Raw genomic sequence first — 25,491 nt, 5'->3', positions numbered from 1 at the left:
CCTGAAATCTCCTAATTGTGAAATTATATTGGTTTTTTTATTCGATGTCTTCAGTAGAATCAAATGTGGCGGTGATGTATTCGTCTGTGTCTTTCAGGACACCTGTAATGACAAGTTATTCCACAGATTATATTAATGTAACATTACTTGCAAATATTTTAACTTTCCTTTCCTAACCCTTGACACGTTATTTAACTATTTTTTATTTCCAATTTTAAAATGACTGAGGTGACTATACATATGTGACATAAGATTTTGAATGAAATGCAGTTACCACCTACAACATTATATGTGACAGTGGTGATACACATTACAAGTTACATTTCCAGTGTTTGTGCCTACCATGACAAACTGCTAGACATATAACATACAAATGTTATAAGTGTTCAAAAACATAATCAGCCCTACTGCTTTCAGATTTCTGTTAATGTTGTCACATGATACAACTGCCCCCAAGGGGATGTACAGTGACTGTATTCGTATAATTATGTGTTAAATAGACAAGCTGGGCTCTCTTACATACCGTCAGTGACGACACAGCCGGGTACTGGTTCTGTGTACGGGTTGGCTTCGGTAATCCCATCTGCACTGGTATATTCGTTCTTCACATCTGACCCATTGGCTTCAGTTATCACATCTGTGATGGTATATACGACACAGCCGGGTACTGGTTCTGTGTACGGGTTGGCTTCGGTAATCCCATCTGCACTGGTATATTCGTTCTTCACATCTGACCCAGTGGCGTCGGTTATCACATCTGTGATGGTATATACGACACAGCCGGGTACTGGTTCTGTGTACGGGTTGGCTTCGGTAATCCCATCTGTACTGGTATATTCGTTCTTCACATCTGACCCAGTGTCTTCGGTGATTCCATTTGCACTGGTATATTCATTCTGCACATCTGACCCAGTGGCTTCGGTTATCCCATGTGTACTTGTATATTCGTTCTTCACATCTGACCCAGTGGTTTCGGCGATTCCATCTGTACTGGTATATTCTTTCTTCACATCTGACACAGTGGCTTCGATGATCACATCTGTACTGGTATATTCATTCTCCACATCTGACCCAGTGTCTTCGGTGATTCCATTTGCACTGGTATATTCATTCTCCACATCTGACCCAGTGTCTTCGGTGATTCCATTTGCACTGGTATATTCATTCTTCACATCTGACCCAGTGACTTCGGTGATCCCATGTGTACTGGTATATCCGTTCTTCACATCCGACCCAGTGGTTTCGGTGATCACATCTGTACTTGTATATTCGTTCTTCACATCTGACCCAGTGGTTTCGGCGATTCCATCTGTACTGGTATATTCTTTCTTCACATCTGACACAGTGGCTTCGATGATCACATCTGTACTGGTATATTCATTCTCCACATCTGACCCAGTGTCTTCGGTGATTCCATTTGCACTGGTATATTCATTCTGCACATCTGACCCAGTGGCTTCGCCGATCAAATCGATTGTGGTATATCCGTTCTTCACATCTGGCCATGGGATTTCGGTGACCATATCGATAGTCGTATATTCGTTCTTCACATCCGATCCAGTGGTTTCTGTGATCACATCTGTACTGGTATATTCGTTGTTCACATGTGACCCCCTGTTCTTGGGAATCAAACCTGAAGCATACAATAACAATAGCACAACGTTGTCTCAAAGTCGTACGACTGGTTACTGAAACGTTCTGAGCTATGTTGGACTGCCTTGATGCAGCGGCCTTTAGGACTGTTAATAAATTGCGCATACTTGATAAAAGAGACCCCAAAATGGTTCTGGTATCAACGTTACTCCATAAAAAGGAAGCACTCATTGCGAGAATTGCTGGAAACCAACCCGATGTATTTAGCTACGCTGTCTCATGAGCATATGACTGGCTTTCATCAAACTCTTAAGCAAATATTATTCAGGGTCAGTCAAGGGGGAAATCGGATTCTTTAGAACAGAGTGCCAAAAATACATCAATTGAAGTGTAGTTATCTTAAAACAATAGGCACGTGGTATCGAGGCATGTCGAAGGAATAACGTGACTGCCTTTGAAACAAGATGCCATGTGTGTTTTTGCGTGTGTGTGTGCGCACTTTCCCGTGAGTGTGTGTGTTTGTGTGTGTGTGTATGTGCGCGCTTTCACGTGAGTGTGTGTGTATGTGTGCGCGTGCCCGTGAGTGTGTGTGTTTGTGTGTGTGTGTATGTGCGCGCGTTCCTGTGAGTGTGTGTGTTTGTGTGTGTATGTGCGCGCTTTCCCGTGAGTGTATGTGTTTGTGTGTGTGTGTATGTGCGCACTTTCCAGTGAGTGTGTGTGTTTGTGTGTGTGTATGTGCGCACTTTACAGTGAGTGTGTGTGTTTGTGTGTGTGTGTATGTGCACGCGTGCCCGTGAGTGTGTGTTTGTGTGTGTGTGTGTGTGCGCGTGCCCGTGAGTGTGTGTGTTTAAGTGTGTGTATGTGCGCGCTTTCACGTGAGTGTGTGTGTTTGTGTGTGTGTATGTGCGCGCGTTCCCATGAGTGTGTGTGTTTGTGTGTGTGTGTACATGTATGTGCGCGCTTTCCCGTGAGTGTGTGTGTTTGTGTGTGTGTGTGTGTATGTGCGCGCCTTCCCGTGAGTGTGTGTTTGAGTGTGTGTGTGTATGTGCACGCGTTCCCGTGAGTGTGTGTGTTTGTGTGTGTATGTGCGCGCTTTCAAGTGAGTGTGTGTGTTTGTATATGTGACTGTGTGCGCGCGCTTTCCCGTGAGTGATTGTGTTTGTGTTGTTTTGCGCGCGTGCCCGTGATTGTGTGTGTTTGTGTATGTGCGCGCCTTCCTGTGAGTGTGTGTTTGAGTGTGTGTGTGTGTGCGCGCGTTCCCGTGAGTGTGTGCGTTTGTGTGTGTATGTGCGCGCTTTCCCGTGAGTGTGTGTGTTTGTGTATGTGAGTGTGTGCGCACGCTTTCCCCTGAGTGTGTGCGTTTGTGTTGTTTTGCACGCGTGCCCGTGAGTGTGTGTGTTTGTGTGTGTGTGTGTGTATGTATGTGCGCGCTTTCCCGTGACTTTCCCTTGAGTGTGTGTGTTTGTGTGTGTGTGTGTGCGCGCGTGTGCCCGTGCCCGTGAGTGTGTGTGTGTGTGTTTGTGTGTGTATATGTGCGCGCTTTCCCGTGCGTGTGTGTGTTTGTGTGTGTGTGTGTGTGTGCGCGTTCCAGTGAATGTGTGTGCTTGTGTGTGTCTGTGTTTGTGTGTGAGTGCGCGCGTGGCCGTGAGTTTGTGTTTGTGTATGTGCGCGCTTTCCCTTGAGTGTGTTTGTTTGTGTGTGTGTGTGTATGTGCGCGCGTTCCCGTGAGTGTGTGTGTTTGTGTGTGTGTTTGTATGTGTACGTGTTCCAATGAGTGTGTGTTTGTGTGTGTATGTGTGCACGTTCCCGTGAGTGTGTGTGTTTGTGTATGTGAGTGTGTGTGCGCGCTTTCCCGTGATTGTGTGTGTTTGTGTTGTTTTGCGCGCGTGCCCGTGAGTGTGTGTGTTTGTGTGTGTGTGCCCGCGTGACCGTGAGTGTGTGCGTTTGTGTGTGTGTGCGTTTGTGTGTGCGTGTTTGTGTGTGCGTGTGTGTGTGTGTATGTGTGCGCGTTCCCGTGAGTGTGTGTGTTTGTGTGTGTGTGTATGTGCGCTCGTTCCTGTGAATGTGTGTTTGTGTGTGTGTGTCTGTGTGTGTGTGCGCGCGCGTGGCTGTGAGTTTGTGTTTGTGTGTGTATGTGCGCGCGTTCCCGTGAGTGTGTGTGTTTGTGTGTGTGTGTTTGTGTGTGTGTGTTTGTGTGTGTGTCTGTGTGTGTCTGTGTGTGTGTGTGTGTGTGTGTGTGTGTGTGTGTGTGTGTGTGTGTGTGTGTGTGTGTGTGTGTGTGTGTGTGTGTGTGTGTGTGTGTGTGTGTGTGTGTGTCTGTGTGTGTCTGTGTGTGTCTGTGTGTGTGTGTGTGTGTCTGTGTGTGTCTGTGTGTTTGGTTGAATGGCGCTTTAAATAGTATATTGAGCATTGAGCAGAAGTGTCTTTTGTTAATAGCATATAATTTTTAGGACAAATTATTCAACACAAAATCATAATCTTCTACATCTCATCCTTCACTACTCCTGATGATCCTACCATGCCAATCTTAAAGCTGCACCTGCCCTTGAAGGATAATGTTACTACCTGATACACTGCCTAGTTGTGCTGCCCTCTCTGAAGTTGTGTTACTTTCATCCACTTCAAGGCCAACATATCCAGCGTTGTCGATCATCGCTGAAGGAAACAAGCATTTGCAATTAACACCAAGCATTTATCTCAAAGACTATCTATAAGCATGGGGCAAATGTATTTTTTGTATGCTCGAAGCGTAATATGCTTAATGTGATGAAGCATGACATAAGTTATAGAGGTTTGACTTGCTTTTACAATTTACAATTACTCAAAAGTGAGCAGCCTGTGATTTTATGAAAATAAATCCAATAAATACCAATGTGGTTTCCAGTTTCTTCAGTTTTATTATGACCTTTCACTCTGCAATAAAGGAAAGATATAAATTAATAAGAGGAAATAATACTGTAAAAGGATGATTAGTCGTCAGCATATATATATATCTTCTATAACAAATATGTGTACTCACAACCCTGTGTCTTTATTTCTGCCCACTGAAACAAATCATGAGATATGTTTCACTAAACATTTACCAGTGAACAAACAAACGCCAGTGAAAGTTACAATACTATGTGTATATCTCTTCAGGCAAGGATAACCTGCATTATACGCTAGGAAGGGTACCGTATCTAAGATATTGGCTCAACATAACTTTTCAAATATGTTTCGGACTTGAAGTAAACCTTCTATTCAACTACGTTATCTGGTGTTCATGTAACTTGCCTTCTTCAAGCTCAAAAGCAGATACTGTTTAAAGAATGTAATGAAAGGAAAATCATTGTGCCCCTTCAATGGAATCCCAAGGTGTCACGTGAATCAGAGAATCACCTATTCATGAATCATTTAAGGGGCAAATTTAACCTAGTAGTTCAACATGTCAAACACACACTAAGAAATGTATAGTTATCTTAAAAGTGTATATCAATGCATGTAGAACAAACAACGTGACTGCCTAAATGTAATTGGTTTTGAAGCAGAATGACCGGTGTCTGTCACTCCAAATTATAAAAACTTTTGCAAACTTGGAATATAATGACTGAAAGTATTTGGTTTAATGGTGCTTTACACAATAATGAAAATATTAGACTGCAAATTTAGAGAATGTTGTGTTCAACCGCGTTTTAAGGACTATGTGTATACTATAGTGGTGTGTCAGTTTCTTCAGTCAGTCAGAGGAAATCCAAAATAAATGCAGATCTTAGACGTTAATTCCTTCCGAGTGAGTGAGTGAGCAGTGAGTGAGTTAAGATTTAACGTCACATGGGCAGTATTTCAGCCATATCGTGACGAGAACTTCATTAATAAGACATATATTGAAACGAAATATAAACCTATCAACGATGGACAAAACAATAACTAGTATATCACAGATTTTATTTAAAACTAGTTGAGAATATTAAAAGTTAGTAAGTAGTAGAGGACAACACAAATGGGCTAGAGATCGTCAGTCACTGAAGGGTGATCACCATACTAGGGACCATGGGGACTTAATTCCTTCCGAGAAGCCAACAAATACAGGCATGGTGTTGTCAAAGAAATACATATATATATTCGGAGCGAACTGTGGCATGCCTAATGGGCGCAAATCTGCATAGTGAATTGTTTCATCTTAGACTGGGACCCCCGTTTCTGATGCCATGTTGTTATTATCATTTCTGCAATACGTCATCAATTCATACACTTTCGAAGTATTCCACTTACCTGCAATATGTTTAAAACAGACAACAGCAACTACGACGAGGACCATTACGATGACTATACCTCCACTGGACCCAGCTATAACGTAGACATTTGAGATACCAGAAGATGATTTATCTGAAACATGCAGAATTCGAAGCACCAGTTGTGAAACATGAACATGAAGCAAACGTACTCCGCAATATAATATTTCTCAATGTTTCAATTGAATGTCTAAATATTTGAAATATAAACTATTTAACGTCATTTAAGAATTGTAATGGAAAATGCTTGAGTCATTAAAAAGGGTTATTCAAATATAAATTTGACAAACATGGACACCTATTAAAGTAGAGCCATGGCGTGCAGCAGTGGTGACCAACGTGTTTTCAGGTGTTTGTCCATTCGCAGATGTTGCAACTGAAAATACAACGTGCGATAATCTCCAGTGATAATCGTCAATGATAATCTTTAGGCATCTGCTACGGTTACAACACCACGTTACGCTGTATTAGTACTGTGTCCAATATATTCAGTATTGAAATACTGAGCAGTTTAGAATATATAAGTAGAACATTGTGATGTCATCAGCTACAACGATGTCACAATCAAATGACATCACTAACTGCCGTGAAACTGAAGCTGGTTAGCTATACTTTTTACACCAAGGGCGCTGGTGTTTACTGTTTACAAAGTGAAACAGTTGGAATTATAAGTTTTAATGATAAATGAAATATGTATTTTTGACATCAAATATACTCTTGAAAAGGTAATGGGTGCTCAGACATAACTTAAAGTGTCCTAACGTTAAGACATATAAGTTTATAGTAATTATATAATGATAATGAACGAATTGGAAACACATTACAACCGGTCGTAATGTATGGCGGTAGATGGTATGACTGCCAACGATCTTGAAGGGTAATAGGGGCAAGATTGGAAACTTCGAAGTTGATGTTTTTCGAACGGAAGTTCGTAGTTCCGTCAAGGTTTGTTAAACAGTCATTCTGCCACGACGAGGCATGCAGCTTATGGGTCTCCCCGTGCCGACTTGAGGGATTCTGCCCCACTCCTCCAGCGTTCGTTCAGCCAACGTGGTCGGCGACCTATGACGTTGACACACACGTCTCCCAGTCATGTCTCTGACGTGTTCAATGGGGGAAAAAGTCAGGGCTCATTGCTGGCCATGGTATTCTATAGCTGTTGTGCTGCTGGAGGTGAGCATTGGCAATTCGTGCACAGCGATACTTATGAACAGTTATAGTTCATGATTCCCTACTTGTGTTAAGAGTATATTTCAACTGTCGTCGATCAACGTTAATAACTCGTATAGCATCGGTGTATTAAACTTGTATCGTTGTGTGTCAAAAGACACTGCGTATATACAACTTGACACTACACGTGAATCTTCTTTTTATGTAGGGAACGGGGCTATTGCTGGAGATAATTACCACCTTTTCATATCGCCAACATGATATTGTTTCTGAGATTAATGTGTATTACTATGTCCGCTGTTGTTATCCGAGGGTCAGTTCGTCTAATTCATAGAAGGGTCATTTATATCTTGGGCAGGGCTCCAACACACAATGATTTACATTCTACTTAAGTGTAAAGTCACTCCGTTGTACATACCTGTTGTGGGTATGAAGACTTCAACAGTCAGGTTGTTGCTGCAGTAGACGTCCACGCCACATCTCCACACAGACCCGTCATCCAGGCTAGCGTTAATCTGTAGCATCACCGTGTGTGTTTTTTTGTTGGTGGTCACACTGATACGTCCTGAGACTTCATCATATTCCGTGGTGTTTGTGGTATTTATACTTCCCTGAAGTGTTTGAAACAGCGACTCTGTGTTTCTATACCATATTACCGCTAGTAACGGTGCGAGATCGGTTGTTCTGCTGCATGAAAGTGTTAGCAAGCCTCCCTCTGCTACAGGAATAGGATCTCCAGTCAGGTTAAGGTCAGTTGAGGTCTCTGGGAGAAACAAACCTAAATTGAATGTCAGTATATATATACAACATTAACATAGTAACAATACATAGTTTACGTTGTATTAGTAGCTAAATAAAGGCAAGGAGTTCGTTCCAGCACCCGTTCAGCATTCATTGTTAACACTATTCCTCATCACATACAACAATATCTTTTAATGTAATATTTTACAACCAACCTGATAGGATCAGTACATGGCACAAAGTAAACCATGTTGCCACGTTACGACACACAGTCATGGTCTTGATTCTGTGGAATACTTCACTTCATCCCATTGCTCTGTCACAAGCTGTATTCTAAGGAAAAAAGTGATCCTTGTCCTGTCCTAAAAGGGAACACTGAAATCTTAGAAATGACGACTAGACATATCCATAGAATGCACAACACTATTGTCTTAGGGTATGATTAACATAAGCAGATCTCCATAATATGGGTTATGAAAAGCATATATATATTGCACGATTTATCCAGCTTACCTGCCTGCTCAGAGCACGGTTTGTGTTGATATCACGGAGATAAATTATGATATAACATCCTAAGTCAAGTCAATGGCTGAGGAAAAAGAAGCAATTTTCAATGTTATCATTTACTTCCGAGGTAGATGAGTGCACTTGTGAATCATCACATTATGTAGGAATGTATATGTCCTGTTCTGTTCGCTGCATAACAAGAATATACTCAAATCTATTTACGTTGTATATCAGTTGTATATAAGTAACTATTTATCAGGGCAACTAAAGCCGTGATAAAACCATGCTCTCTCACTCACCCACTACTCAGTGTTAGGAAAAGTAATGTCACGAATTTGTGTCTGCAGTGTGTTTGTCAGTTTTTGACGCATTGCTAACATTAAACATATTTCTATACAGTTGATTTCTAATCGCTAACAGTGTGCTCGGCGAACACGTGACGTATCACCGTTAACATGGCGACGCTTCCAGTCGGACGCCAGTAGTGTCTAGAGCGTAGAAATTGGGGAAATCGCTGATGATTTCCTGTAATCTTTTTGGAAAGTCGTTGATGAATCTGAAAGCGTCCAAAGATACATCATGCGAACGCCACGTGACAGATTTCGGGTTGGGTCTGTAATGACCTTTACCACATACAGTATGTTTTGGACATGATCGATAGACGTATACGCCGACGGCAAAGGCCACCCACTACGTTAGCCAACTGGGCAGCTGCTACAAGAGGAGTGGACAAGAATCCCTAAAAATGCAAGATTGATTCACACCATGCCATGCCATGTATGTATGACCGATCGTGGAAGCATGACTTCCATTAATAATCTCAAACGTTAAATTCTGGACTACACGGCATGTTATTTTTCGTGGTTGTTAGTCTTGCTTGCCTTTCGTGCCTTTGTCTTCTAAAATAAGTCTTCCATCGTTTTTATTTTTGAGAACAGTAATAACCAGAGTTTTAAGTGTAAACAGTACAGTTTGCTGGATCCCGAGCCATATGAGATGATGATGTAATTTCAAAGTGACATCGTGATATCGCATGGCGTCACAATGGTCTGCAAAGCGTTATCATGCTATTTCGCTGAAGCAATGTCGGTAACTAGCGTTATATTATTAACATCCTGTTTAACTAATAAAACACCAGCTGCCCCCGGCTCTATTCTACACAATAAATCATGTCAGTGATTAGAATTCTGAGTAATCAACTGAAGAAGTAGTATAGGTAATGGGGGTTCTGGACCACTTCCACTGGAGCGGGATTCATATACTTATACCACCACTACAGGAGGAATTTTTTATGCCAAAATGACTATGCGATTCAACGATAGTCATGAGATTAAACTAAATTGACCACCACCTGGAGTCTATGATATCAATTTTTATAGGTAATAGGGGTTCTGGACCACTTCCACTGGAGCTGGATTCATATACCTATACTGCTACTACAGGGGGAATTTTTTATGCCAAAATGATTATGCGATTCAACGATAGTCATAACTCCAGCTCACCAATACCTGGGTCCAATCATTGCTTTAGATGAGTCTAAATGGTAATAAAAATATTCTTCATTATTTTTATCGATAAAGCGATATTCAACATTTTTATTAAGTTCTTCCTTCATTTTACTACGAGACCAGACTATATAACTACACTCTTTTTGTAAATTGATAAGAAACAATTGATTACCGTATTTGGTTGGTTTGACATCACTGATATAATAAAAACCTTGTGGTAATTCTCTCCATTTAATAGTTTTTTCCATTATTATATATTTATGTAAGCATTTGTCTAAATGTAATCACACGATATTTTTAATCTCCAACCAGTTCTTTGGTTTTGGCACGGAATAATTGATACGCTTGTTGCCTCCCTTGTTCTGTAAACTTTTTGTTATCGTCTTCGCTAATACCATTGGTCTTACGAGAATTTGATCGAATCTCCTGCTTCATTTCATTGTATTTGGTGAGTTCCGACAGCACTAAACGAAACTCCTCCTCGGATATCTTACAATCGGCCACTGCTGTCGAAATATGATCCTCGATGCTGTTCAACTTTGCATCGGCGAGTATCCGAATACTATCGTGTTTTAATGCTTTCTTTTGCAACCTAATAGAAATGAATTTTATCGCTATTCCTGCCAGTCCCGAGGCTCCAGCCGCTATTTCCATGCCGAGCACGATAGGCACGGCGATTATAGTTGATAGTAAACCGACACCGGCTACACCGAGTCCCATGCCAGCCACTACAAGAGCGGTGTCAACTCCGTCCAGAGCATTCACGGCTCTGCGATACTTTTTATACAATCCAAGTCTCAACTCCCTATCCTTTTCTATTCGATGTTTTATGTCGTTTATTTGATGTAATCGAAATCCATCAACAGTTTCCATCATTTCATCGAGCGCTGGATATAAACTCATAGTGTATATTACGAATATATAATAGTCTTTAATTGGTCTTGCTTAAATGTTTTGAGAGTATACATCAAGCTTATCAAATGTATATTATACGGCAAGAATATCTTAGAAAGAGAAATACTACCACTTTTAATAATTTGAACCCCCTCGAGGGATGTAACGGGTGATGCACCGACATGAATAATACTGCAACGTTGACGCTCGTGTTTCTTGAGCCATTTAATCGATAGACCTGGTAATATTTCGAAGGCATCTACCGGTGCATCTCCGAACAAGACTTCAATAATAAGCGTAGAAATATTAGGTATTGCACTCAAGTTCTGTTTAATATCATCGAATTCTGTAACCAAATTTAAACTAACATTTTGGATTGCCGGACGACTATATAACATATGACCTGGTTTTTCTGGCAGGGGAGTGACTAACACACTTTTTCGTTTTGACGGGATATAGGCCGCGAGTACGATACCACTATTTATTATCTTAGTTAAATTATGTCCCTTACCCATCATCGCATAAGGTGGGGTAATGACGATATTCAGTAGCCACTTGATGTTTGCCTCGACCATAGTCCATTTATTCTCACTGTTGTAAATAATATTGTACGGAGTGGTTTTAAGGAGTCTACTAACGTCGACATCGCTTAAATCTTCCAGATTACCTGTGAATGTGACTTCTTTCCGCTTGTATACATTATCGTGTAAGTGTAAAGCGTATAACTTACCATTGGTACCGGGTTTACCGAATCCTTCCGTGTCTCCGAGATCGGAAAGCGCAATTGTATTACATTGTCTGAGCGTTCCAGGGCCTGATGCATCAACCATTATTTATAATATGGAGTGTTACACTTAAGTATCCTATATGTACAGGTTGGTGTTTTACATCTAATACAGAAATTTTGAGGTCTGAAATAATACCACGCTTTAATTTTTTATATTGTAATGACGAGAAAGATTCCGTTCTACTGCTATTGTATTTTTCATTTTTCACTGGAACACTTCTGAGTAGAGTTGAAGGGCTTTCTTGTTGAATATTATCCGTTGTACTGATTTGATCAAGATGGATGAACAACTCTTTATAGGGAACTAAATCGGGTAATTTACCCCCCTGATCTGATGCCTCGATTACTGTTACTTGTCCTCTCCATCCAAGTGTAAATCCTAAGTACATTGAAATCATTACACCCTTTTTTCCAGCGCTTAATTTTATTTTCCCATTCGCCTCATTTTGTGTGAGACTAGCTCCATTAGGCTTAAAAAATTCATCATTGAGTGAGCATACACTGTAATACCCATCAGGTATAGTAATGGATTTGTCAACAACATTGTCGTCGTTTTCATCTAATATAAACATCTCATTATTTCTTCTCGTAGCATTTATATTGGTCCACCGCGGGTAATACGTTACATCGCATAGAGCTACTTCGAGTTGTCCATTCGAGTTATCGATAGTATGAAGCAGTTCAATAGACTGACCATTTGTTATTCCAGGTAGTGTAACATACATATTAAATATACAATGATACTATATCATAACTTAAATATGAAATCAACTTACATTACTAATCAATCGATTATAGTAACTGCCTCTGGTGCTGAATTTTTAGTTAAATTCCCCGATATCTTTGAAAAATACAGGGTCACGGCAACTAGCGATAAAATGGTGCACGATTGGTTTCACAATCCGATGCAATTTTGGCAGAATCAGTTAAACTTTGCCATATGGTGTGCCACAACGGGATGTGGCGTATCTCTTTACGCTCCAGGATTTGAACTGAATAAGTCTGTTATGTCATTTCACGTGTACTATCAGATTAGACGTATACTTAAAGAAATTAGTGCTCCATTACCGCAGGATCGAGCGTGGAATTCCACAAATAATAATTATGATAGGTCCGCGTATGAGCGTATTTGTCAGGAATTTAATGTTTCTACGAGTAAAGATTGGCGTATTAAAGGAGCAAACCATGGTCTAGGTGTTCCTTACACAGAGGAAAATAAATCCGTCAAAGAAGAAAGCGATTATGTATATAGAGAACTTAATAAACCTCCAGTTAATTTTGGTAAGTTGTATAGTACCAGCAAACTTTACGCAAGAATATATGATCATTGGCATAAAACCGGTGATTGGTATAAAGGCTTGGATTTTTATAGTAACGATTGGAGAGGGGATATTATGAGTTTTAAGAGTGGGTTAATTTATATTGTTAAAAAATTTATACAAATGAACGATACCGCAGGCGCTTGGAATGAATTTCTTAATGATAAAACGGAAAACAATTTTACTAATCCAGGATTTGTAAGAGTTAATGAATCGATAAGAACTTATGTATGGGCAATTCTCGGTGCGCAATCTCAAACACGAACGTCCATTATCGGTTCTGGGACGGCGCTCGATGCGCAAAAACAGTTTGTCTCAAACGTGGAGGACGCCATTAATTCGCCAGTTGACATACCATCGTCTATAAAGCGTTTTCAAGATGCATTACAGTACGCTCAATCCAAAGTGGACTTCGTTTATGCGCCGGGACTATACATGTCTCCGAGTAATATGGAACTTAAGATCGGTCAAGTGATCGGTTATAATAATAAAATTGTTATCGCTACCGATCAACAAAAACCAGGTATAAATTCAGATATGAACGTCGAATTAATAACGCAAACGATCACGGGTGAAAAGGGAATAGTCAAGCCGCAAACATCTTTTAATGCACAACCATCTACTGATGCACAAGTGTCACCGCATATTGCGGCTAAAAATCAACAACATATCGATGAAAAAACAGCGCTTGTAGTGGGTGGAGTCTCGGTTGGCTTACTCATGATTTGGTTAAATAGTTCTTAGCGAATACGTACAACAACCCTGCAATTGCTACGATCAACCCCCACAAGTTTTGACTAAGCCAAGTGGTGGTCTTAGCTAATAAATTCAATAGCCAGGAAACAACACTCCCTATTATACCGGGAAGTGCAGCCGCGGCTTTCTCGGCTAGCTTTCCCAGTGCTGAACCTAATGCTTTTAAATGCTTTTTTATCCACTCTCTTATACCGTTTTTATCGTTAGGCGGTGATCCGCCTCCACCACCTGTTAACGAGAGAGTCAAAGTCGATATGATAAATCCCAACGTGGTTAAAATACTGACAATTGTTATTCCCTGTTCTCTGAACAATGTTTTAATTTTATCGGCCAGTGTAGTATCATCGTTGAGGACTTGATCGATAGTTTCTCGAATACGACTGATTTGCGAACGAAGTGCCTTTCTATTACTGGAAGCCGCTTCGAGGCGGGCCAATCTTTCCTCTTCTAGGTTACGCAATCTTTCAGCAACGCGACGTCTACTGAATTCATCGCCCGCCTGTTCGAGTTTTGTTTTCTCTTGAGCTATGTGCTTGTCGATTTCGGATAGCTTGGCTGTATTATTGATGAGTTCTCCCCGCATAGTTTGCATTGCCTTGTCAAGACCTCGTAATTCCCTAATACTGAACTCTGAATATGGTGGTACCTGTAACGTGGAATTATCGTAATAGGTATCTAAGATTTCTCCGAGTCCGTTCGAGGCCACCATCGAGGCTGCTTCCAAATCATCTGTATTAACGAGTTCTTTCCTCATAGTCTGAAGAGCCTTAGTAGTCTTCGCGGGAAGTCGTCCGTATTCTACAAAACCTAATTTATCACGAACAAACTGGCGGCTATATCTGCCGGCTATAGTAGACAAGGCTAGGGGCTTACGAGTATTATAATGCATAAGATCAATATGCGGAGAGTCACGTACTCGCAATGTTCCTTTACTATCTAGCATAAACTTTGAATAGTCACGACCTATTGGGATAACATAATTTTTATCATCTTTTAATGCATCGTAATAATCATCAACGGCTGATTGTAAAAGTTCATCATTTACGGTTGGGATCATAAAGCTTGTTTCATCAGTACCCTCTTCGATGGTACTAGTATCAGTTATGTTATCTAGATCAAAGTCATTATGTTCAAAATTAGTCATTTTTATATTAAACATAGGGTACATGTTTTCAATATAACAATGTCTTCGCAATACGGACGCAAGTTAAACCCACAACGTAGACTTCGAGATCCATTAGGGGTCAAAGCAATTCGTCAGTCTGTAACTATAACTAATAACCCTATTACCATCGATCAGAATCAAACGCTTCTGGTTCGCTTTCCTAATCTCGGCGCACACGATGTGTTAGTTCCGGGAACTGTCCGACTATCATTTACGATTGTTTTGAATTCTACCGACGTTAACAGGGAGCCGGTTCAGAACTTAGGTCGTGCTATCGTTAAGAAAATCGCTATTAAAATTAGCGGTAATGAGGTTTTGAGTATCGACGATAGCGATGTATACTATTGTTACATAGATCTCTGGAGAACGGATAAAGAGCGGGAAAACTTACAGTACCAAGGTATTTGTAATAAGAACACATTGAGACTGCGCGTAGATGCTTCTAGTGGTGATGGTACCATCGTAAAAGATCAGGCCGTTGCCGACGCATTAGGTAACAGATTCTATATTCCCCTAGACTTTGAATTACTAGATTCCCACATGCCATTTTATCAAGCATCCCTAGGCGATAGGTTAGAATATGAACTCACTTTTAACGACTACGGTAGAGTAATCAGATCCGCTAATGTAGATGCTAGCTATTCCATTGACAATATCTCGCTCGAGTACGATATGATAACGGATCCCGAATTAGCCAGACAAATTCGTAACCAGTATTCGGGAAGTTTAGCCATTTTGTACGATCGCGTGCTGCGACATCGAAAGATCACGAGGGACAAAAAAGATACGTTGTGGAATATCAATCTAAACGTTCCCACGAGGTCGTTGAAGGGTATTTTAATGTTGTTCGAGGACCCCTCCGATGCGTTTAAAAGAAATACCGAGAAGTTCTACAATCCCAAGATTACGAAAGTAGAATTGACTATCGAGGGCGTGCCTAATCAACTATGTAGCCAAGGAATGCTATCGCATCACCAGTGGGATGAGATTAAAAAACTTCCTTCTATAAAACGCTCTCCGGAAGTTAACGCGGTCGTGAAAGATCTGTCTCTCGGGAGTGTATCGATGGGTGAATACCTCACCTCGAAGTACGCGCTATGGCTCGACATGCGAACAACGGACGATGACCAATTACACGGCAGTGGGAGGAGAATAGAAAATGCTAGCGAGGGTGTCACCATACAGATATCGAAGCTCCTCGAAGCGGCTGGTAAATTAAACATATATTTGTACGTGATTATGGATGCGCAACTTAATATACAAAATGGGAGATTCGTGCAAGCGATCTATTGATAATCTTTTACCTAAAGATCCGCACTGCGCTATCATATGCGGGCAAACGGGCTGCGGAAAAACAGCCTTTATTCTAGATATTTTAGAAAGTCATTATCGGGACGTTTTCGATCATATTATTATTCTGTGCCCGACTATAAGCGTTAATAAAACATACTTATCGAGAGATTGGGTAATGAATGACGACGGAATACACAGAGTCGATCCGGGCGATCGTTTACAAGACTGTCTCCGAGTATGTCACGAAAAATACAAAGGAGAATCAACCCTTTTCGTAATAGATGACTGCAGCGCGAGTAAAGAATTAACAAAAAAGAAAGATATGCTTTCGTATTTAGCATTCTCCGGAAGGCATACTCAACATAGCGTTTGGGTACTTACTCAAAAATACAACTCTGTCCTGAAAGATCTCAGAGAGCAGACCAAATGGGAAGCGCTGTTTCATTGCAAAGATCGAGATTCATTCGAGGAATGTTTACGCGAAAATGACGTCATTTATACCAAGAATGAACGTGACAAAGTCAGAAAAGTGTTAGCTGCAACGAAGCACTGTAAACTCGTATTAAAAACCGATCAACCAGCTGCTTACGCAATTGCTTAGCAAAATGTAGCAAAATTATAGCAAATTATAGCAAAATTATAGCAAATATAGCAAAATTGTAGCAAAATGTAGCAAAATGTAGCAAATTGAACATTAGCGGTTAATATTACATAAAATGTGGTTCGAAATCATCATTCTTTCGCAACAGTTCATTATTACGGGATGTATTGGATACGTCATATTATATTATGTTAGACTTAAATATCTCCTTAGGTATTACATTATGGAATGCGACGAACTCATCGAACAAATGCTCAAAGAATCTGATCAAAATGTAGATACACATCAACATGCAGATAAACATAGAGAAAGACTCGCGGCTTTGGTAGCCGGTGGAAAATGTTCCCAATATTTGGGAGAAAATTATACCATCGAAAAAATTGATAACATGACCGACGAAGAGATTAAAAAACTGTACGCGCGTTACGAGTCTAGACTGGGAGCTACCATGACTAAAACGATAGGGTCTTCTATATTACAACTATACACAGTCGTAGCTAGTACGTTTCTCCCCATCCCGGCAGAACATCGCCCGTATTTATGCGAATCTCTAGAGAAAGACCCATTCATCGAACACGCTATAAGCTCAGTGAGCTGTGAGTTTTATCATAGATTCGGAATGTTCTTAGCTCCGTTCACCACAGCTTTAATAACGGCTAGGTATTGTCAATTTAAACATACGTGCCCACTTAATAATATAAAGAACGAAGTTCAAATAAATAATGGAGACACAACAGGTGACACCACAACAGATTGCGCAACCACAACAGATTGCGGAAACGCAACAACAGATTGCGGAACAAGTGAATGAGGATGTGAATGAGGAACCACCAGTGAATGAGAAAATACTAAAACCCAGAGTTACTAAGAACCCCCAAAAAATAGCTGCAGGAAGAAAGGGAGGGCTGGCGCGCAAAGCAAAATTAATAAATAATTCAAATCCGATTAAAACATGGGCACTAGTAGGAGTTGCTGGTATAGCGGCTGTATGGTTCTTTTATAAGACCAAAGAAGAGAAAACGTCACCCCCGCCGCAACAACAAGTTCAATTAGAGGTTAGTCCTCATATAATGCTATAAGAAGCATGACTACTCCAGTTACAGACGGTAAAATGTTGGTAAACGCGACGTATCATTCAGCGGTGGTCACCGGCTTGGCCATTGGCTATGCCCGTATGGCTAAAATGCTTACTAAAGCCACACCTCCCAAGCTAGATTTTAATGGATTTGATATAGGTATGATGGTTCTGGATATTGGATTAGCAATGGCAACGAAGGATATGCTCATCAAACAAGGACTTATCCCGGAAGACATAATGAAGTAATTAAACATTTGAATATTTTATATTATTGAACATTTGAATATTTTATATGGCATCAATTGCGATGATGGTCGGTGGAGCTGTTGTTAATGCTCTAGCTTTTTCGGGGAGTAATTATTTATTTTCCAGTATGAGGGAATCAAACGCTAAAGAAGTTGAAGAGGAGCGTAAACGACATAATAAAGCATTAGAACAATACCAAGCAGCTCAGTTACAATATACGCGGCAGAGAATGAAGAGATTAGACTTTATTCATGAAAAACTGATTAAGGAAGGACATTCAATTCAAACGTTTAAGGATGTCGAATCTGCCATGCACGAATACTACCTCGTTTATGGGAAAAAACTCGACCCAATACCGAGACCAACAATGAGTCAGTTTTATACACCGTCAGAGGCTCAGAAAGACCGAGAGGTTGCATTTGTTATTATTGGGTTATCCGCAGTATTGATTTTCAGCTATACACTAGTGTAGATGTGATTTGCATTTAGACAAATGATATGATAGATGTATATACCATGAATAACTGCAAGTTTACACTCATGGGGAAGACGACTCTATGTAACCGCCGCTGTGTTGATGTTTACTGCGGTATACACAATTATTACATCAAGCATGGACACATAAACTATAAGTGTTCTGAATGCGGGATAGGGGTCAAAGGTCGTTATTGTTTATGTAAGAAACATGGTGCTGATAGGGTCAGGAATCAGATTATTTATGCTAGGAAGAGAGATTACATCAATGAGAGGAATAGGTTGGGGAGGATACGTATTTAGATATATGAAAACAACCAATTAGACAAATGAATCATTTTGCATATACCATTCAACCACAATGGTTTTTGTCAGAGAGTTGAAGGCTATGGCAAAGCAACGTGGTCTACGTGGATATTCTCGTATGAGAAAAGCTGAATTGATTACCTTACTCGGTTTGGAACCACCCCAGACTGTTAGAGAACTCAGAGTTCGAGCGAGAAACAGTGGGCTGAGAGGTTATTCTCGAATGAGAAGAGCTAAATTGATTGCTTTACTAGATAATAATCAACAAGACGAGGATGATATTCAACATAATAATGATGATAATCAACAACAACAAGAATTAATATTTGTACCCACATCCGCCGGCGTTGGTAAATATCTAAGAGGTTGGAAGATGGATATTAATTCCAACATGGATGTTAACGATATTAAGCCCATCATATCGAGTAAAATTAACGAGGAATTAGATGATTTACAAAGTATAAAATACCAGCTGACGATTAAAATGACATTGAGTAAAAGTAACGCAGACGATAGCGTTGAATATACCGAACCATATTTCCGTAGCAATCAAGAAGTTATAACCGAATGCGATACTATAAACGCATCATTAGATACATCAATTCAGAGGATACAGGAAACTTTAGAACGCTGGACTAATAGAGGTTCGGGTTGGGGTGTGGATAAAATCGATAGTTTATATTTAGATATAGCGAATTATATGCCTTTCAAAGGTGGATCTTATATAGATTTACCCCCGTATTATAAGAAGAAAAAAGCCATAATTAACGTAAATAATAAATCCGATGATTGTTTAAGAATGATGATAAGATCTGCATTGTTCCCCGTAGACAAGCATCCGGATAGACCTTCTAGCTATCCCCAAAACGATGGACTCAACTTCGATGGTATAGACGAACCTACACCAATATCGCAAATTGATAAGGTGGAAAAGCAAAATAATTTAGCTATAAATGTTTTCGGACATTCTAAAGGAATTGTTGTACACAGAATAAGCTCCGCTCCGGAACATATTCCCAGAATCAATTCATTTCTGATCGAAAAAGATGGTAAATATCATCATACGTGGATAAAGAGTTTAAACAGGGTGCTATACGATCAAACAAAACATAAGGGAAAGAAATATTTCTGCGAAAGATGCCTGCATGGGTACAGCAGACAAGATCTATTAGAATCGCATAAAGAAGACTGTAGAGGTGTTGGACAGACAGCTATCAGGATCGATATGCCTAAAGAGGGAAAAAATATATTAAAATTTGAACATTATTGTAATCAAATGCCAGTACCGTACGTAATTTATGCCGACTTCGAAGCGCTTATCAAGCCCATAGAAAATACCAACCATAATAATCAAGAGAGTAGTTTTACGTACAAAACTCAAGAACATATTCCTTGTGGGTTTGGATATATAGTTGTAAGGTATGATGGGAAAACAAACACTCCCGTGATTTACAGAGGTCCCGATGCAGCTGGAAAGTTCCTAGAATATCTACAAAATGAAGAGAGAATAATAAGGGAAGAATTATCGTGTAAGAAACCCATGCGTATGTCGATAGATGATTGGAGGGCCCACAAGAAGTCAACGAGTTGTCACGTTTGTAATAAACCTCTGGATGGGGATTCCGTAAGAGATCATTGTCACGTCAAGGGTAATTATCGGGGAGCCGCTCATAACGAGTGTAACTTGAAACTAAAAATGAATGCTCAAACAATACCCATCCCCGTTGTGTTTCATAACCTTAGAGGATACGATTCACATCTCATTATGCAAGCTATCTCAAAGACCGACGGCGGTTTAACGTGCATTCCTAACAATATGGAAAAATACATATCGTTCTCGTTGACTAAACCTATACATTATAGGGACAAGGATGGGAAATCTAGAATAAAGCAAAGTAATGGGCTTAGATTCATAGACTCCGTACAGTTTCTGTTATCTTCCCTGGACAATTTAGCTAAAGCGAACAATCCCGATGACTTCGCTATAACAAATCAATATACCGATAAGATAACTCGTCATTTGCTGCTGAGAAAAGGTGTATATCCTTACGAATATATGGATGATTGGTCTAGATTCGAAGAAACTGAATTACCACCCCTCGAATCATTCTATAGTAACTTAACGGAATCTAAAATAACAGATGCCGATTATGAACACGCTCTGACGGTCTGGGATAAATTAGGTTGTAAGAATTTAGGCGATTATCACGATCTGTACTTAAAAACCGATGTACTGTTACTCGCCGATATATTCGAGATATTTAGAAAGACGTGTTTAAAACAATACGGCTTGGACCCGGCATGGTACTATTCCAGTCCCGGACTATCGTGGGATGCATTGTTGAAGAAGACCGGCGTAGAACTAAAACTACTCACAGATTACGATATGCACTTGTTTATCGAGAAAGGATTAAGAGGTGGTATATCGATGGCAGCGAAAAGGTATTCCAAGGCTAATAATAAATTAGTGGAAGGATACGATCCGAGTAAACCCGACACGCATATATTATATCTCGACGCTAACAATTTGTACGGATGGGCTATGAGTCAACCTTTACCCACGGGTGATTTTGAGTGGGTCAATGATATCAATAATAATGATGAGAATAAAGGGTACATACTAGAAGTTGACCTAGAATATCCGAGTTCGTTACATAAAGATCATAACAGTTACCCGCTAGCTCCCGAAAGATTAATGGTTAACAAAGACTGGATGTCGGAATATCAACGTTCATTGATGGGTAATAATAGGTTAGCTAACGTAGAAAAACTCGTACCAAATTTGATGGATAAGACAAAATATATAGTTCACTACAGAAATCTCCAGTTGTATCTATCGTTAGGTATGAAACTTAAGAAAATACACAGAGTTCTTAAGTTTGATCAAAGCCCTTGGATGGAGCCCTATATAAGGCTGAACACAGATTTAAGAAAGATAGCCACCAGCGATTTCGAAAAGAATCTATATAAGCTCATGAATAACTCGGTATTTGGTAAAACTATGGAGAATCTAAGGAAGCGTGTTGATGTTAAATTAGTCAGATCTAATGAGGAAGAAAGACTCAGGAAACTCATAGCCAGTCCGGCTTTTAACAGAAGCAAGATATTCGATAACGACTTAGCCGCGTTGCATATGCAGAAAAGTAATATAAAATTCAACAGACCGGTGTACGTCGGTATGAGTATTCTCGACTTGTCAAAACACTTAATGTATGACTTTTATTACAACGAACTTAAGAAGCAACACGGCGATAGATGCGAGGTGTTATATACCGACACAGATTCTTTGTTGATGGAAATACAAACCGAGGATGTGTATAAAGATATGGCAGAAAAAATAGATATGTATGACACGAGCGATTACCCTAAAGATAATCCACTGCACAGCGTAGTAAATAAAAAGGTATTAGGTAAGATGAAGGATGAATGTGCTGGGACTCCTATAGCGGAGTATGTAGGATTAAGACCTAAGATGTATTCTATAAAAAAGTCCGATAATGGAGAGATAAGAAAAGCCAAGGGTGTTAAGAAGTATGTTGTAAAAAAGCATATCAAACACGAACAGTATAAAGAATCATTATTCAATGGTAAAACGTTCAAACACGAGATGAACTCTTTAAGAAGTTACGATCATAGGATATATGGATTAAGAATGAACAAGACATCATTATCCCCCTTAGATACAAAGAGATGGATTGATAATGATGGTGTAACTACCTATGCTTATGGTTATGGTGGTAATACCGTACCGTCGGGAACTATGAACAATTCTTCTCGTACAAATGCCCTACACGGTCCATCTTGAAGATAATAAAGAATAGGCCCTCCTTCTTTCGTAACCAATCGACTAATGTTATACGTCTTAAGGGACCATATGGGATCGGTTGCGCGACGTAGGCCTCCTTCGAGTTCACCGGGCTGGTATAAATATCTTACCCTTACTCTATCCGGAAGTTTTTGTTCTTTGCCTCTCCTCGGTGCTGAAGATTCGGAAGTCACGGATTTCATTTTAATCGCATCGGATGGTTTCTTACCTATTAATCTCGTTACTTCATTATTCAGCGCTGATACAACGGCTGATAATCGTGTCACCCATTCGGTTGATCTCAATCGCTCGGATTTCATTTCGATCCCATACTGATAGCCAAACAAACGTTCCGCTAGAGTCCTGTTAAATCTTTCGACGATAGCTTGACTACGGTGGGCCTCTCTTTCACCACAGACGATTTTGACGTTGTGCTTTGTTAACAGTTTAGTTACCGATCCCATAAACTCTCGACCGGGATCTACTTGAAATAGCTTAGGCCATTTTAGTGGTCCGCGTTTATATATGCGACTCAGTGCATTAGCTACTTCTGTTGAATCTTTCGAGGTTAATGGCTCAGCCTCTTTGTATCGACTAGCCACATCCACTACTGTTAAAGCGTATTTATACGTTTTGCGTTTTACCTTATCGTGAGGAAGAAACAAGAGGTCAGCCTGATGAACTTCATTCGTCGTAGAAATATCAAACTTCTTCCTCGGTATATAACGCGGTGCCGGTAAATATATTTGCCCCATCGCTTGTTTCTTTAACCAATCCTTGGCCACATCTTTAGATACCTTAGCAGCGGTGGCTAATTTTTTTATTGCTCCTACACCTTTCCAATATCCTCGTGGGCTATAGTAAATTTTATTCATTATTAATTAATATTGATATTTCGTTTAATACAAATCATGACTATCGTTGAATCGCATAGTCATTTACACATAAAAAATTCCCCCTGTAGTAGCAGTATAGGTATATGAATCCAGCTCCAGTGGAAGTGGTCCAGAACCCCTATTACCTATAAAAATTTATATCATAGACTCCAGGTATTGGTGAGCTAGAGTCAATTTAGCTGAATCTCATGACTATCGTTGAATCGCATAATCATTTACACATAAAAAATGCTACCTGTAGTAGCAGTATAGGTATATGAATCCGGCTCCAGTGGAAGTGGTCCAGAACCCCCATTACCTATACTACTGAAGACTTCTTGAGTGTTGTTACTGACGTGATATAAGTTGTGGACACGGTAATCAAAATTAATGGACGAGCGACAGCAACAATATATTAACAAAGACACAGGCAGACCGGCCGTCGGTCCGATCGTTGAAATTGCTTAGCGTTTCCATCAGTGGCGGATTTGTTCGTTTCGGGGAAGGATTTTGCCTGTTGTTTTTTTCTCGTCTCTGTTTTTGCGCTATTTCTTTTTTTTAAAAATAATTTTGGTCAAACATTTGTGATTAAGTATGCCCTAAAATATTACAATCTGCCAAGTTTCTATGTTGACTTCACCTGAAACTTTAAGTTGTTTATTTGATTTTGCTGGGTCGATTCAATCAAGAACATTTGTAAACAAAGTAATTACATTGTACCATTAGTCCAGCCTTTGAATATCAATAAAAAAAACTTATTCTAAAACTGCATTTCACTGATCAACCACACCGTAAAACCTCTATCAAATCCAGTTGGCACCTGCCAATTGAAGATGCGAATTAGGCTCAAACTGACTATCACATCGAAAAGCCAGCTCATCTCGGTCATTTAACGTTATTCCCTCTGTCCAGTAATGATATGTTCATATGTATTGACTGAAGTTTCAAGTTCCTGTGAATATTGTTCTCTATGATTATGTCACTTCCTCATTATAGAAGGAAACCACATGAGTTCCGAAACACAACTATTGATGATATTGTTATCTTAAACACTTTTCCTACTTTTGCATTGTGTACAAAGCGGCTATTTCCGATGATTACATCACAGTTCATATACCTGTATGTGATACCTATGACATCAACGAAAACTCAACCCAAAAGGAAATCAATCCTGACGAATTGAAATGTTTATTACAACCGCACAAAATGAATGTGTGAAAAGGTGACACTATCTAAGGTTATAATATCATGTCAAAACAAATCCATTACATTTGATCAACACCAATAATTCGGGATTCTCTAAGGTTCACAATGGTGTCACGGTGCCTCCCCTCTGAATGTATTCATTTTATATTCATGAAAGAGTGCTCTATTGTGTAGGTAACATTTAACACAGTGATTTTCAACAGTCGTCAATAAAGTATTGTCTAATGATAGGCTGTCGAACTCTATTTCATACTTTTCCCAGCATAAAATAGTTGTTCACTTGGGACATGAGATGCAGGGCAGAAAGCTTATGTAAAAAAATATAATTGTCTACTGACACACAAAAACATTGAACTGTTCAAAACTAAAATATAATATCAAATGATGAGGGAATCTATAATCTATATTTGCACCATCACTTCACAAGACAAGTGAGAATTGAACTGAAGGCCAAAAGAACTTTACCACTTACAAAAACGAAATTGCCAAAAATTAAAAACACTTGATGAATGTTAAATGCAAAACAAATTGTCCAAACACAACAATCCTTTGTAATACACGTCCACGCCACGATGTTTTAATGGAGTTGTCACATTAAACATTTAAGCGAAAATAGGAGTAAAATCTCCCGCGCAAAAGTGGAAAATGGTGTTTTCAAAAACTGTTATTGATCCTTACAATCAACTTCCTTATTTTCTTTATTGATTCCTTTTATATATTCCCTTTAAGGAGGGGTTGGGTTTGGGGTGTTTGGTCGTGCAGTGTATTAACAAAAGGCGAATATAAACTGAAGGCCAAAAGAAATTTTACCACATTAAAAACGAAATTGGATTAATTCAAAAACACAAAGTCATACCAAATCAATGCAAAACACATCGTCCAAACACAGCAATGCT

The 25,491-nt window shown here is 39.7% G+C and overlaps 1 pseudogene; it reads right to left on the bottom strand.

Moving 5' to 3' along the window:
- Positions 1 to 25,491, bottom strand: part of LOC139457867 (serine-rich adhesin for platelets-like) — a 39,390-nt pseudogene continuing 13,899 nt past the window's right edge.

This window comes from Haliotis cracherodii, unplaced genomic scaffold (genome assembly GCF_022045235.1).
Source record: "Haliotis cracherodii isolate W230 unplaced genomic scaffold, xgHalCrac1.p SCAF_12, whole genome shotgun sequence".
In the NCBI taxonomy this organism is placed as follows: Eukaryota; Metazoa; Mollusca; class Gastropoda; order Lepetellida; family Haliotidae; genus Haliotis; species Haliotis cracherodii.
This window is presented reverse-complemented; position numbering and strand designations above follow the sequence as displayed.